Below are 13,346 nucleotides of genomic sequence, written 5' to 3'. Positions count from 1 at the left end.
ATAACAGGGAATAATGTCCAGAACAATATCCTTCAAATATAATCCAATACTGGCATATAAAGACATTAGAAGTTAATACAGATAAAACACACAAGATGCCATACCAAAATTTCTATAATTTAGTATAATGAAACAAATTTTCATTAAAGATGAACTATAATGAAAGCCCAAATTTATAAAAATTGTATTCTAATTAAGACAAAGCCAAAATATCTGAGTGTTTTATTAAGACAGAAATCCTGGTTTTTCATATTTACTCTAGTCTAAAATGAGGATCTACTCTACCAGACCCCATCATCTATATCCTTATTTCAGGTATTTACCATATATTATAGGATTCTTTAAGGCAGCAACTGTGATGTTCACCTGTAATGTGGAGGGTACAACACATTAGGGGCTCAGTAAATACTTAATAAGTAAACCAAACATAGAAATTTTATTTAAAATCTCCTTACCCAACCCATAATCCTTCCCTCTCTTCCTTTCCAACTTGGTGCAAGTGGGCTGACTCCTACAAACTAGAGTGGTGAGAAGAAGGGCCATTCTGCCATCAACTAGGTGGTGACTAGGGAAGACACCATCAGCCCTCACAAGTGTACCCATAGAGTGGGCTTCAAGAAATGTGCTCCTTGGGCACTCAGAGAGATCCAGAAATGTGCCAGGAAGAAGATGGGAACATCAGATGTACGCATTGACACCAGCTCAACAAAGCTGTCTGGGCCAAAGTAATAAGGGATCCGTGTACGGCTGTCCAGAAAACACAATAGGGATGAAGACTAACCAAACAAGCTCTATACATTGGTTACCTATGTACCTGCCACCACTTTCAAAAACCAACAGACAGCCAATGTAGATGAAAAGTAATAGCTGATCAACAAACAAAATTATAAAATAACTGGGGAAAAGAAAAACAAACCCTTAAGAAACTCCTTAAACTTAAGTCAACCTTCCAGGCCCAGAATAGTTGATTTGACAAAGGAGGACAAAAAATAGATTCTCAATTAATATGGTTTTTTTTCAAGGGTTTTTTTAAAAATGTCTCCCCACCCCCTCATTGTTTTGCACTTGCTATGTTTGTTCACCTTCCTTGTTTCTTTTGGAGGCACTGGGAACTGAACCCAGGACTTACAATGTGTGAGGCACCTAATGACTTGAACCATCTCCATTCCCTTAATATGGGTTTTGCCTTAAACTAGGGGTTCTTAACCATTTTTTTCCACTGACCCCTCTGCCAGTCAGGTAAAATGGACAGTACTGTAATTTATTTATTGCATACATTCATAGGGAAGGAAATGTTAAGATTTCAGTTAGAGATCAGAGAAAATAAAGACAATAAGTTGATTTTTTGCAATTCAAGCTCACAGGACCCCTGAAATCTTTCCATGCAGCCTAAGAATCCCTGCCTTAAACTAAGAAAAAAAGAAAGAAAGTAAAGAGCACCTCATTATAGGTCACTTGAGTCTATTATAGTACTCTGAAAACCCCAGTGGGGTAATCTGCAACTGCTGCTTTATCATGTGATAACCAGCAAGTGATATACAACAGTAATATCCTGTCAAACAGTCGCTCACCAATCCTTTAGAGAATTAGGAATGCATAAAATCAGATCTCATGTAAATTCTCAAAAAACACTCAATGAAATTAGCAAAATTTATAACAAAAGGAAACCAAATTTTACAGAGCTTTAACTTTTTCAGAAAATGGGTATTTCTAAATTCAAAATATCAAGCCAATAGTTAGACTTCTTTTTTAATGAGAAATTCTTATTGCTGTATTGCCAACTTTTGAGTGTTTTCTGAACTAGAACATTCAAGAAAAAGAATACTTTAAACATTATTGTTGGGAAATGGACTTTGGCCCAGTGGTTAGGGCGTCGGTCTACCACATGGGAGGCCCGCAGTTCAAACCCCGGGCCTCCTTGACCCGTGTGGAGCTGGCCCATGGGCAGTGCTGATGCGCGCAAGGAGTGCCCTGCCACACAGGGGTGTCCCCCGCGTAGCGGAGCCCCACACACAAGGAGTGCACCCGTAAGGAGAGCCGCCCAGCGCGAAAGAAAGTGCAGCCTGCCGAGGAATGGCGCCGCTCACACTTCCTGTGCCGCTGATGACAACAGAAGCAGACAAAGAAACAAGACGCAGCAAAAAGACACAGAGAACAGACAACCGGGGGAGGGGAGGGGAATTAAATAAATAAAAATAAATCTTAAAAATAAATAAATAAAATAAACATTATTGTTGCATCCAGCATATTTTATCAGTGTGTTAGCAAGTCAATATTCTGCCATCCAAAGTAGAAAAATATAATTACTGCTCATGGTTAAGACAAAGATATAGACAGAAAACAAATAAAACCTAAATAAATGTAAGACTAAATAAATCAAACGTTACCAGTCTCTTCTAGTCATATCTCCTAATCTAAACATTTTAAACCAGATATTTTTGCAAATATTTTTTTATACTCAAGTTAGTTTTATTATTTAATATTTGTTGTCCAAAATGGTTTAGGTTGAGTTCATTTCTAAATTGACTTCAAAGTATCAAAAGGATACTATTTATATATCTTTCTTTATTTGTAAAGAGAGCAATAATAAAGTATCTTGTCCAGTTAAAACACTCAATATTACATAATAAATGCAAAAATTCTACTGTAAAAAGGAGGGGAAAAGTTCAATATTAAAAACTATCCTGGCTTTTTCACAAGAACGAGGAAGGTGATACATTTCACTTGATAAATCTCAATAAAGAAGCTGATAATGCCACTCTTTGATTTAAAAAAAAATCACAAAGGGCACTCAACTCTTGCCATTTTGTAAACTTGATACCAAATGTACTTTTTTTTTAAAGATTTATTTTATTTATTTCTCCCCCCACCCCCATTTTCCCCGTTATCTGCTCTCTGTGTTCATTTGCTGTGTGTTCTTCTGTGTCTGCTTGTATTCTCATTAGGTGTCTCCAGAAACCAATCCTGGGACCTTCCAGAATGGGAGAGAGGCGATTACTCTCTTGAGCCACCTCAACTCCCTGTTCTGCTACATCTTCTTATTTTCTCTCCTCTGTGTCTTTTGCTGCATCATCTTGCTGTGGCAGCTCTCAGTATTAGCCGGCATTCCTTTGTGATGTGGCTCTCCCGCACTGGGTGGCAATCCCACATAGGGGCGCACTCCTGTACGGGGCAGCATTCAAGTGTGGGCTGGCACTCCACATGGGCCAGCACTCCAGGTGGGCTAGTTTGCCCTCACCAGGAGACCCTAGGCATCGAACCCTGGACCTCCTATATGGTAGGCAGGAGCCCAATTAGTTGAGCCATATCCATTTCCCCCAAATGCACTTTTAAGCCTCTGGTTTTACTGCAAAAACTTTCCACACAGGTTTCCAGATATTTGGAAATTAAGCTCAAATTCCTATTTTTCTCACCATTAGAATCTCTTGTTTTTAAAATAATACATACAGCAATATAATGTTCTTCAAAGGCCTCCAAAAAAAAGCTTTTACCAGTACTGACTATAAACGGACTAAATTCCAAATATGGAAGAATGGCATAAAAAAATAAGAGTCAAGATGATTAAATGGGGGGAAAAAAAAAAGGCCAAGAGCAGAAAATATGTAGAGTATGCGCCCCCTTGTGTTTAAAAAAAAGAGAGAGGAAAGATTATTGGTTAAACATAGAAATTATCCATATGAAAAAAGAACAAAGAACACTTGAAAATTAAAATCACAATCAAATTAAAATAGAAGAGAAAATAAAAGAGATTAAGAAGGCACAGTCTAGAAGGTCTAACATCAACATATCAGTGTTAGAAAGAGAAAAGACAAAACGGAGGTATAATAAATATATAAAGTAGTAACACAACTTTTTCCAGAACTAAATGCCATGAGTCTTCAGATTGCACATATAATGAAATGAAAGAAACTACATACTAAGGCACAAGACATTCCAGAAAACAAAGGATAAAGAGAAAATCCTAAAAGCTTCCAAAGAGGGAAAGGCAAGTTGAATTCAATGAAGCAATGGCTTCAACACTGTGAGTTGATTATTTTACAACCTAGAAGTATATTCTCAATCAAATTATCAATTAGGTGTCAAACAATCAATTAAGTAAACCCTCAAGTACACACTTTCTTGGGGTGCTACTGAAGCATGTGCCCTAGTATTTAGAAAGAGGTACACTGTAAGTTGCGGCCCAGTGAGAAGATGGAGCCTACTGTACTGCACATTTTGGCCTGTTCAGGTGATGCTTTGAGACCCAATTCGGCCCCAAAGTTAAGAAACTTAAAATAAGGTCCCTGCACAGTCAAATCTTCATCCAAGAAAGATGTTATCATGACCTTGGTCAGTCATATTCATGAGAAACCTTGGGACCTGAAAATTACCTTCAATTCTGTGCTTTCTTTCTTTTCCTTTTAGCCCATTATACCTAATAAGTAGTCCTTTTATTTTTCTCCTTTTCTCTTTCTTTGTTCATATTGTAGAGTAGACTAGGAACTACTCTAAACCACCTATAAATTACTTAAGATGTCACAGAGCACTCTGTGCTCTATAATCACTGGCTTAATGTCTATATTCCCCAGGAAAGAGCATGATCATGAAAACAGAGACTAAATCTGTAAAGTTTACTGCTATATCTCAAGCACAATGCCTGGCATATAATTAATTATATTAATATGGCATATAATTAATTTATGATATGAATAAATGCACAAAAATATTAATTTTAAATTTATTAATACTGGTTATGTCAGGAGAATGGTATTATACTTGTTTCTTCTCAAATTTCCAGCTTTTCTTTAATATAGTTAAATAATTTTTATAATAAAAATTAATAAGGGAAAGCATACAGGTAGCTTATGTTTTTTAAAAACTAAAATTCAGCATCCTTCAGATGCTATTACCCAAATTAAAAGATGTACAAAAACTGTATGTAGTACCACAGGATTTTCCTTTCTAGTCAGTTCTGATTCTCAAACAAAATATAAATTCTTATTATTTCAAGAGGAGAAACAGGACAAGGTTGTTTAAAACATAAATATTTCTTATAATCATTTATAATTATAATTCTTAATATCATGCTATTGATAAGCTATTTTCTGTAATGTTTAAACCAGCTTTCATCTGTTGATAGTTTTTACTTGATTGATTTCTGGGCTCACACCATTAAATTTTATATTAATTTTTATTTGTGTGATACATATAGTATTTCCTAACTGGCTGAGGAGTGACCTCACCCCTATCTTCTTCCTCCTCAGACATCCCTAGCTGCAACACCCTAGAAGCACACCCCAAGCTTTGGATGCTATAATCTTGAGGGCAGCCCATCCTCCACTGCATCATATTTTGAAAACATACCCAAATGTTTTCCCCAGACTTGCACACAAGCCCCTGGCACTTAGCCACCTTTGTTCCTTAACCATATGTAATCTGAAGAGCGGTTGCTATAGGCGCCAGCATAATGGATTAAACTTCTTGCCCTCTTACTGTCCATCTACTGTCCATTTGGAGTAGCTTAAGCTCTCTGTACATAAATTCCCCCGATAAATGCTTTTGGGCTGATCACCATGGCATTCAGTGTCTCTTTCTTTAGAATCTCAACTAGCCCTATTATAGGGCAGTGTGGGACAATCCCAGCTGCATCTTCCTCTATGTCTTCTTCAGGGTGAGACCTCCTGCTGGTTCAGGAGGACACAAATATTATATTAACAAATACATAAATTTTATATCCTCTGAATATGAAAAAAGAAGTCCAAATTCAAATTCTGTCTCTTAAGAAGAACATACACTTAGTATCAGAGGAACATTAAGACTCATTTGTTATTTACCACAGATCTCACACACATAAAGAACAAGTTAGTAAAAAAAAAAAAAAAAAGAACAAGTTAGTGAAATTCCTCAAGAGGACACAAAGAGCAAATGATCTCTATCTTTAATTTTCAGATTTTTATAATAATCAACTTGCAAAAATAATTTACATGCTATATTGTTTCCTAATATTAAACATTATGAATTTAAGAACAGCTCTGCTAACAGAGTTAGCAAACTTTTTTCTGTCAATAATCAGATGGTAAACATTTTAGGTTTTGAAGACCATATCGTTTCTGTCCCAACTACTCAACACTGCTATTGTAGTGGTGAAAGCTGCTATAGACAAGATATAACAAATAAGTATGGCTGTGTTCCAATAAAGCTTTATTTATAAAATCAGGCAGCAAGCTGGATTTGTCCCATGGGTATTTTATTTCCCAACCCCTGGTACATAGTATTATGCTTTCCAGCTTTCCCCATAAAGAAATGGTGTAGGTTTTCTCTCAATGCTTGTCTTTTTAATGGCAAGCTCCACATTTAAGCAATATCCATTCATTCGCTTACTGTACAAATTTTTATTAAGTATCTACCACATGTCAGAAACAGTACTAAGTGTTAGGGAGAAAGAAGAAAATAATAATAATAATAAAACCCCTGCCCTCTTATTGCTTGTATTCTAATAGAGGAATCAACAAATAAACTAGTAAGTATACAATATAATTTCAGGTAAAAACAGTGGGAGAGGGAGGAGAGGCTCTTAAGATAGGTCAGGAAAGACTTCTTACAGGAAATGACTTTTAAGTAGAGACTGAAGTAAACCAACAATCCATACAAACATCAGGGGGACGTGCACTGCAGGCATCTGGAAAGCAACTACAAAGGCCCTGAAGAGGATCAGAAAGAACTTAACATGTTTAAATAAAGACAAGAGGATCAGTATGGCTGGAAATGGGAAAATGATATCAATGAAGTACGATGTATGTTTTAAAACGATCATGGGTAGATGTATGAAGACTAGACTACAGGGGGTAAGAATGGAACAGGAAGACAAACCCAAAAGCTATTGCATATATTTCTAAAACAGGACGTAAACCTATTTATTAATTCAAAATTTAGAGGAAAAGAGAAATGGCCAAATAGACTTTTGAATAAAAGAACTAAGTACAGGAGTATATAAATTAATAAAAGAATTTTTACAGAAAGTTTTAATATAAAATTCCAGACGAAAATACAAAATCATCACTATCAGAGGGCAGTAATGAGCACGGTACTTAAGAATACAAAAACACGATCTAGCTTCAAAGTTAAGATCTTGTAGCTCTATCTAGATGTATACTAGGTTTCTCTAAAATTCTAGTAAAATAGAATTAAGGAGCATAGGGTTAACAGCAATAGGAAGAAAATGTACAAATTCAAACAAGAAGTTGAAATTATAAATGAGAGTCAAAAATTAGGGAAAAAATGGCAAGCAGAGTATTTATATAGGATGTCACTCCCCTAACTAAATACACCATTCATTAAGTTCAATGGTCCTCAGAGAGTATTGTGCCATCTAGGAGCCAGGAATCAACCAAAAATAAGAACTTGAGTAAGTAAACGGCCAGAGAGGTTCAGTGTCCCAGGTAAGTAGGGTAGGAGGACTCCACTCTAAGTAGAAACTGGGGTCAGTACAAATGCCAATCATTACACCTAGACACACAGGTGTAGATTAAAGGGAAAGGCTGCAGCTCAGGGAACACCTAAACCTGAAGCACAGCTATGAGTGGATGCAAGCAGCTGGCAGTAAGGAAGCTCTTAATATGGGTGTTACTGCCTATTCACTGCTGGGAGTTACACATTCCTTCATTCCTTTCCTCCTACTCCTATTGTCCCTCTTCGTTTTCACTTTCTTCAAATCCCATGAATTTTTAATAGATGAATGAAAACTATGGCCACCAAATAGAAAGTTCTATTTGAAATTATAAATGAGAGTCAAAAATTAGGGAAAAAATGGCAAGCAGAGTATTTATATAGGATGTCACTCCCCTAACTAAATACACCATGGGGTAAAAAAATACCCCATTTTTATCCTCAGTTCATTTCCCTTTGCTTAGACTCCTATATTTCCTTAGTATTTTCCTCACTGCTTTTCTTCTGGCCTGCATTCAACATTGCCAAGACTCCACAAAGACAAAAAGAAGAAAAAATTGACCCCAACTGTCTTCAGTAAGTAAAAATATGCTCTTAAGCAGGAATAGGTTTTTTTTCACATTTTCTTGCCTCCTCCACCAATATTTCCTCTTGGGTATACCCTTGCTGTCAAATAAGACTATCTATCTTTCCTGAACCCAACCTACATTTTCCTGCCCCCTCCCTTCTATTACTTAACCTAGAATGCCCTATATGGCTGCCTATGATTTTAGCCTAAAATCTTCTACACTTCCTTCAAGAGCAGCACAAACGACATCTCTAAGAAGCCTGCCAAAAGGAACTAACACTAGAAATGAGGAGCCTCTTTTCTGTCCACAACTACCTCCTCAGATCTCTACTTCCAAGTACCATAGGATCTTTGCATCATGCTTATTTGTTCGTGTTCTCCCTTATTACAGATGGACCACATATTTCTGAGAAGGGGCACAAAGACCCTTTCCTTGCTTATGCGTAACTGTCAGCATTAAATCTGTTCATCTTAAATCCTTCCTAAGAGAAGGCAAGGTCATAACAAATAGTCATCAAGGGGTCTCAGACAGAACCTATGAAAGGACTATTCCAAAGGTCTCCCATAACAGGTAGGATAATAATGTCAAATAGTCTAGCAAATTAATGGAACTGCAAGTGATTGAGATATCTGAACCATAGAGCGTGAGAACAAATATAGGAGATAAACCTGGCAAGGTAGTAAGGAGACAAATAATGGGCATACTGTGGCACATTCTGGCACCTACAATTCTGTGCACACTGTAGTTGCTTAGTAAATACAGAATTAACTAAATTTGGCATCAAAGGCCTCCAATTATCTAAAACAAGCATTTTCATTGGGTAGTCAATGGCCCACTGACTGGTTATAAACTTACTTGCTTCCTGTAGATGATCAATGAGTAAAATGTACCCTATCCCACAAAAGAGTATACAAAGTTAGAACAAAGTCTGTAAGACAGAGCGTTTGGATGAATAGGTTTTGAGACTTAGTATGGGGCACCATATAACTTTCTGCAGACCAAAGGAAGATTGCCTATTTACCGAAATACATAATAACTTTGCCTCGAGTATATTGGATAGATGTAGCTAGGACAGTATAGAGTTTTACCCAATTAATAACCAGCCTACAGACTGACTGCATAAATAAATGTTGTGAAATGGTTTTACAAAGACTGAGATTTTAAGACTTTAATAGTAACTGCTTTATAATTATAAACTGCTAGTGTTGTTTTAATTGCACTATAATTATTAACTGCTAATATTGTCTTGAGTCTTCTATTCCCTTCAAATGAGTTGCTAAAAATTCAAGTATCTGAAAAGCATGCCAAAAGCATTTGAGAAACACTGATCTAAAAAATAAAATACAAATTTTTAACATGTCACAGAAGGCCTTCCTTTAATCAGTTCCTGCCTACCCTTCTAAACTTATTTTCCACAGCTCTGCCCCTGTCAGTTCTGTATTTCCCCTATCTTCCACACTATGAGACACCTTCTTGCCTGTTATGGGAGACCAGTCTTAGATTTCCTGAGGCTTGAATGCTAAGAATTTGCTTTTTCATGAGAAACCAGTGGGGATAATACACTATATCTACTATGCTTAATAGAGGTAAACAAAAGTCTGTAGCACTGCCATACAGAGACTGCCAATCTGCAAAAAGGAGATCACATAACTTCTATGATTATAGAAATAATGTTTCCATAATAATTAGAGACATTTACTCCACTGTTGCTTAGAATGTAAATGAATACTGGAATTGGATATCACCCTGAGCCCATGATTTCTACCTTAACTCAAAGACTTTCTCCTTGGTATCTCAGACCAAGCAGGTATGCAGAGGCAGAGCTGCTAGGCATCAAAAAATCTTCTGTTGACTATCCCTAATACCAAAGGCACCAGGCCAACTCTGGTCCAAAACCACTCAGAAAACTGAAATATCCCACCTCAAGCAAAGGACTGAAAGCAGTGAGAGCAATACCTAGATATTACTTGGCAATGTATTTAAAAGAAAATAAGGAAGAGATAGTCAGTTTTCAGGCACTCTCTTCTCTGATATCCCACAATTTTTTATCTCATAACAAAACAAAAGAATCAAAATACAGTCCACCTAGGGAAGGCCACCAACACTGGAAGATCCTAAGATACTGTCTAATACTGTTCTTTCTTCTTGGCCTGAAATCTCTTATCTGCATTTCTCATATGCCCAGCAAACACCTCAAAAAAACAGATAGGATATAGGATGTCAAATCCTCTAGGAAGCCTTCCTTGATCACTTGAAGATTTGACAGAATAGGAGGCATTTGCTAGTTGTTTAAGATATCAACTAAAATTCTAAATTACTTAGAATGCCTAGGATCACACCTGAGATATCACCCCTTACAATTCCATGAGACAAACCACTTACTTTCTGGGAGATATTTTTTTTTCCTGGATTCAACTCCTATAAGCAAAAACAACTGTGGTTAAAAAAATAAATAACAGACTTGCCTACTTTTTTTATTTTCATCTGAAAATCAATTTTATAGTTCATAATGTAAAATAACTCTCAATATGGAATCATACTTTAGAAACAAAATTAGCTTTGGTGAGTACATGAAATCAGAGGGTGCCCAAATGAAAAGCCCTCCTTAGAAGGCCCCCTTTTCACAACCAATATACTAGAGATGCGCTAATTCCAGTTTCTCTCTAAGCCGCTCTTTTTTAACATTCCAACTGATATATTAATTTAAATTAAATAATGTATACAAAATTTGTACTCTATATATTATCCCATAAACAGTAAGTATTAACTTGAGAAATATCTCTAATATGAAAGCTCACTTAATATATTCCTCTTAAAAGCTAGAACAAGTTTGACTTTTCTCTATGAATATCTATGTATCCCATTATTAAGTAAGAGCTATGTAAATTTTGTTCCAGTTTTATACTGCCTTCCATGATTCTGAGTTAGGTTTTCTGCTCAGCTGCGGTAGTTATCCTTGGAAGTTGAACTTCCAGGACAATTATCCCTTCACTGTTGTCACATACCCTTTGTTCTTTTGTCTTTTGTGCTAATGGATTTATCATTTCAGTCTTTTATTATGAACCCACATCAAATACATCAAATATGTAAGGAAGATAAATATATTATACATAATGATAAGTAAAAATAATAAATTAGCTTGAGCCACATGAAAAACAGTCCACTTGTTACCTATGAAAATGTCAGTTTCAAAAGGTTTAACCTAGTTAAACCTTTTAATGAACAAATGGAGATGTTACCTATAATCACTTCAATCCATTTTTTTCTTTCAGTAAATAACTATCATTTATTAAGAAAAGAGAGGACTTGCTGTAGCTCAAGTTGGGTTTGGGTTGACCACCTGTTTCCCATATACGAGGTCTCAGGTTCCATCCCTGGTACCTCTTACAAAAAAAAAACAAAAAAAGCAGGGGCTCTGAATACATGCACAGGGCTTTTTGTTCTGCTTCATTAGCCAAATTCTAACTAGAATGTCCTTTTTCAATATTTATTATTCATACTATAACCATCCTATAGGCCCACAGCTATTTTTAATAACATTCCACCTCCAAACAGATGAGCTCTTGCCTCCCTGCTAACCACACAGTCTTTTTTTTTTTTTTTTTTTAAAGATTTATTTATTTATTTAATTTCCCCCCTTCCCCTGGTTGTCTGTTCTTGGTGTCTACTTGCTGCGTCTTGTTTCTTTGTCCGCTTCTGTTGTCGTCAGCGGCACGGGAAGTGTGGGCGGCCTCCCTGCTAACCACACAGTCTTTTTTTTTTTTTTTTTTTAAAGATTTATTTATTTATTTAATTTCCCCCCCTCCCCTGGTTGTCTGTTCTTGGTGTCTATTTGCTGCTTCTTGTTTCTTTGTCCGCTTCTGTTGTCGTCAGCGGCACGGGAAGTGTGGGCGGCGCCATTCCTGGGCAGGCTGCTCTTTCTTTTCACGCTGGGCGGCTTTCCTCACGGGTGCACTCCTTGCGCGTGGGGCTCTCACGCGGGGGACACCCCTGCGTGGCAAGGCACTCCTTGCGCGCATCAGCACTTCTCATGGCCAGCTCCACACGGGTCAAGGAGGCCCGGGGTTTGAACCGCGGACCTCCCATATGGTAGACGGACGCTCTAACCACTGGGCCAAAGTCCGTTTCCCCACACAGTCTTATTCTATCATAAATTGTGTTTATTTTCCACCTCTATTTCTTATTTTTCTATTTACATATAATTTATTATAATTAATAATATAGTTGGGTTACTATATACCATATTATTATTCACTTCCTTAGGTTTATCTGCTTTATGTTTCCTTGATTTTCACCTCCACGAATTTTTTTTACTCTAATAACTTATAAAAAATCTAAAATTTCCCATTTTATCCACTTTCAAATATACAATTCAGTGGTGTTAATTACATTCAAAAGTTATCCCTCTATCACCATTACCAAACTTTTCCATCACCCCAAACCATACCAATTAAGCATTACTCCCCATTCCCCAACCCCACTGGGCCCCTGGTAACTTGTAAACTAATTTCTGACTTAATGAACTTGCATATTCTACTTGTTTGACATTAGTGAGAGCATAACATATTCGTCCTTTTGTGTCTGGCTTATTTCACTCAACGTGTTTTCAAGTTTCATCAATGTTGCAGCATATATCAGAACTTCATCCTTTTTTACTACTGACTAATATTCCTTTGTGTATATACCACATTTTGTTTATCCATTTATCTGTTGATGAACATTAGGTTGCTTCCGTCTTTTGGCAATTGTAAATAATACCACTATGAACACCAGTGTGCAAATATCGGTTCAAGTCCCTGGTTTCAGATCTTTTGGGTATAAACCTAGAAGTGGGATTGCAGGATATAGCTGCCTTTTTTTCCCCCAAAGTATAGCAGTTTTGAAACAAATAGCAAGTACAAAAGGATAGCAGATAAAATATCAACACTGACTTGAATCAAAGTGTGATTTTTGACTGTTTAGACTTCTTGAGCCTGTTTCCTAATCTTTAATTGGGTGTCCACTATATAAGGAAGAAACAAATGAAATAATTTGTTTCTTGGAAGAAACAAATGAAATAACATGTAAAACGTCTAGTACAGTTCCTAACTCCCGAGAAGCCCACCAAAATAGGTAATTATTTCTACAGTATATCTCTAGAATACAGGTTGGCATTAGACACAGTGATTTCTCATTTTCCTATGACCAGTTCTCCGTTTAAATATGAACTGTCCCATACAGTAGCCATTGACTATATGTCCAAATTGAGATGGGTTATAAGTGTAAAATACACACTGGAATTCAAAGGCTTAGTGAAAAACATAATATAAAATAACACATTTTATACTGATTATATGTGAGGTCGTAATATTT

General features: G+C 36.5%; 1 protein-coding gene across 1 annotated transcript in view; it reads right to left on the bottom strand.

Moving 5' to 3' along the window:
* The window catches only part of COMMD1 (copper metabolism domain containing 1), a 222,344-nt gene that overhangs the window by 208,173 nt on the left and 825 nt on the right, over positions 1–13,346 (bottom strand). The window lies entirely within an intron of this gene.

Source organism: Dasypus novemcinctus, chromosome 17, assembly GCF_030445035.2.
Source record: "Dasypus novemcinctus isolate mDasNov1 chromosome 17, mDasNov1.1.hap2, whole genome shotgun sequence".
Classification (NCBI taxonomy): domain Eukaryota; kingdom Metazoa; phylum Chordata; class Mammalia; order Cingulata; family Dasypodidae; genus Dasypus; species Dasypus novemcinctus.
The sequence above is the reverse complement of the archived record's forward strand: the minus strand, read 5'-3'. Positions and strand labels throughout refer to the sequence as shown.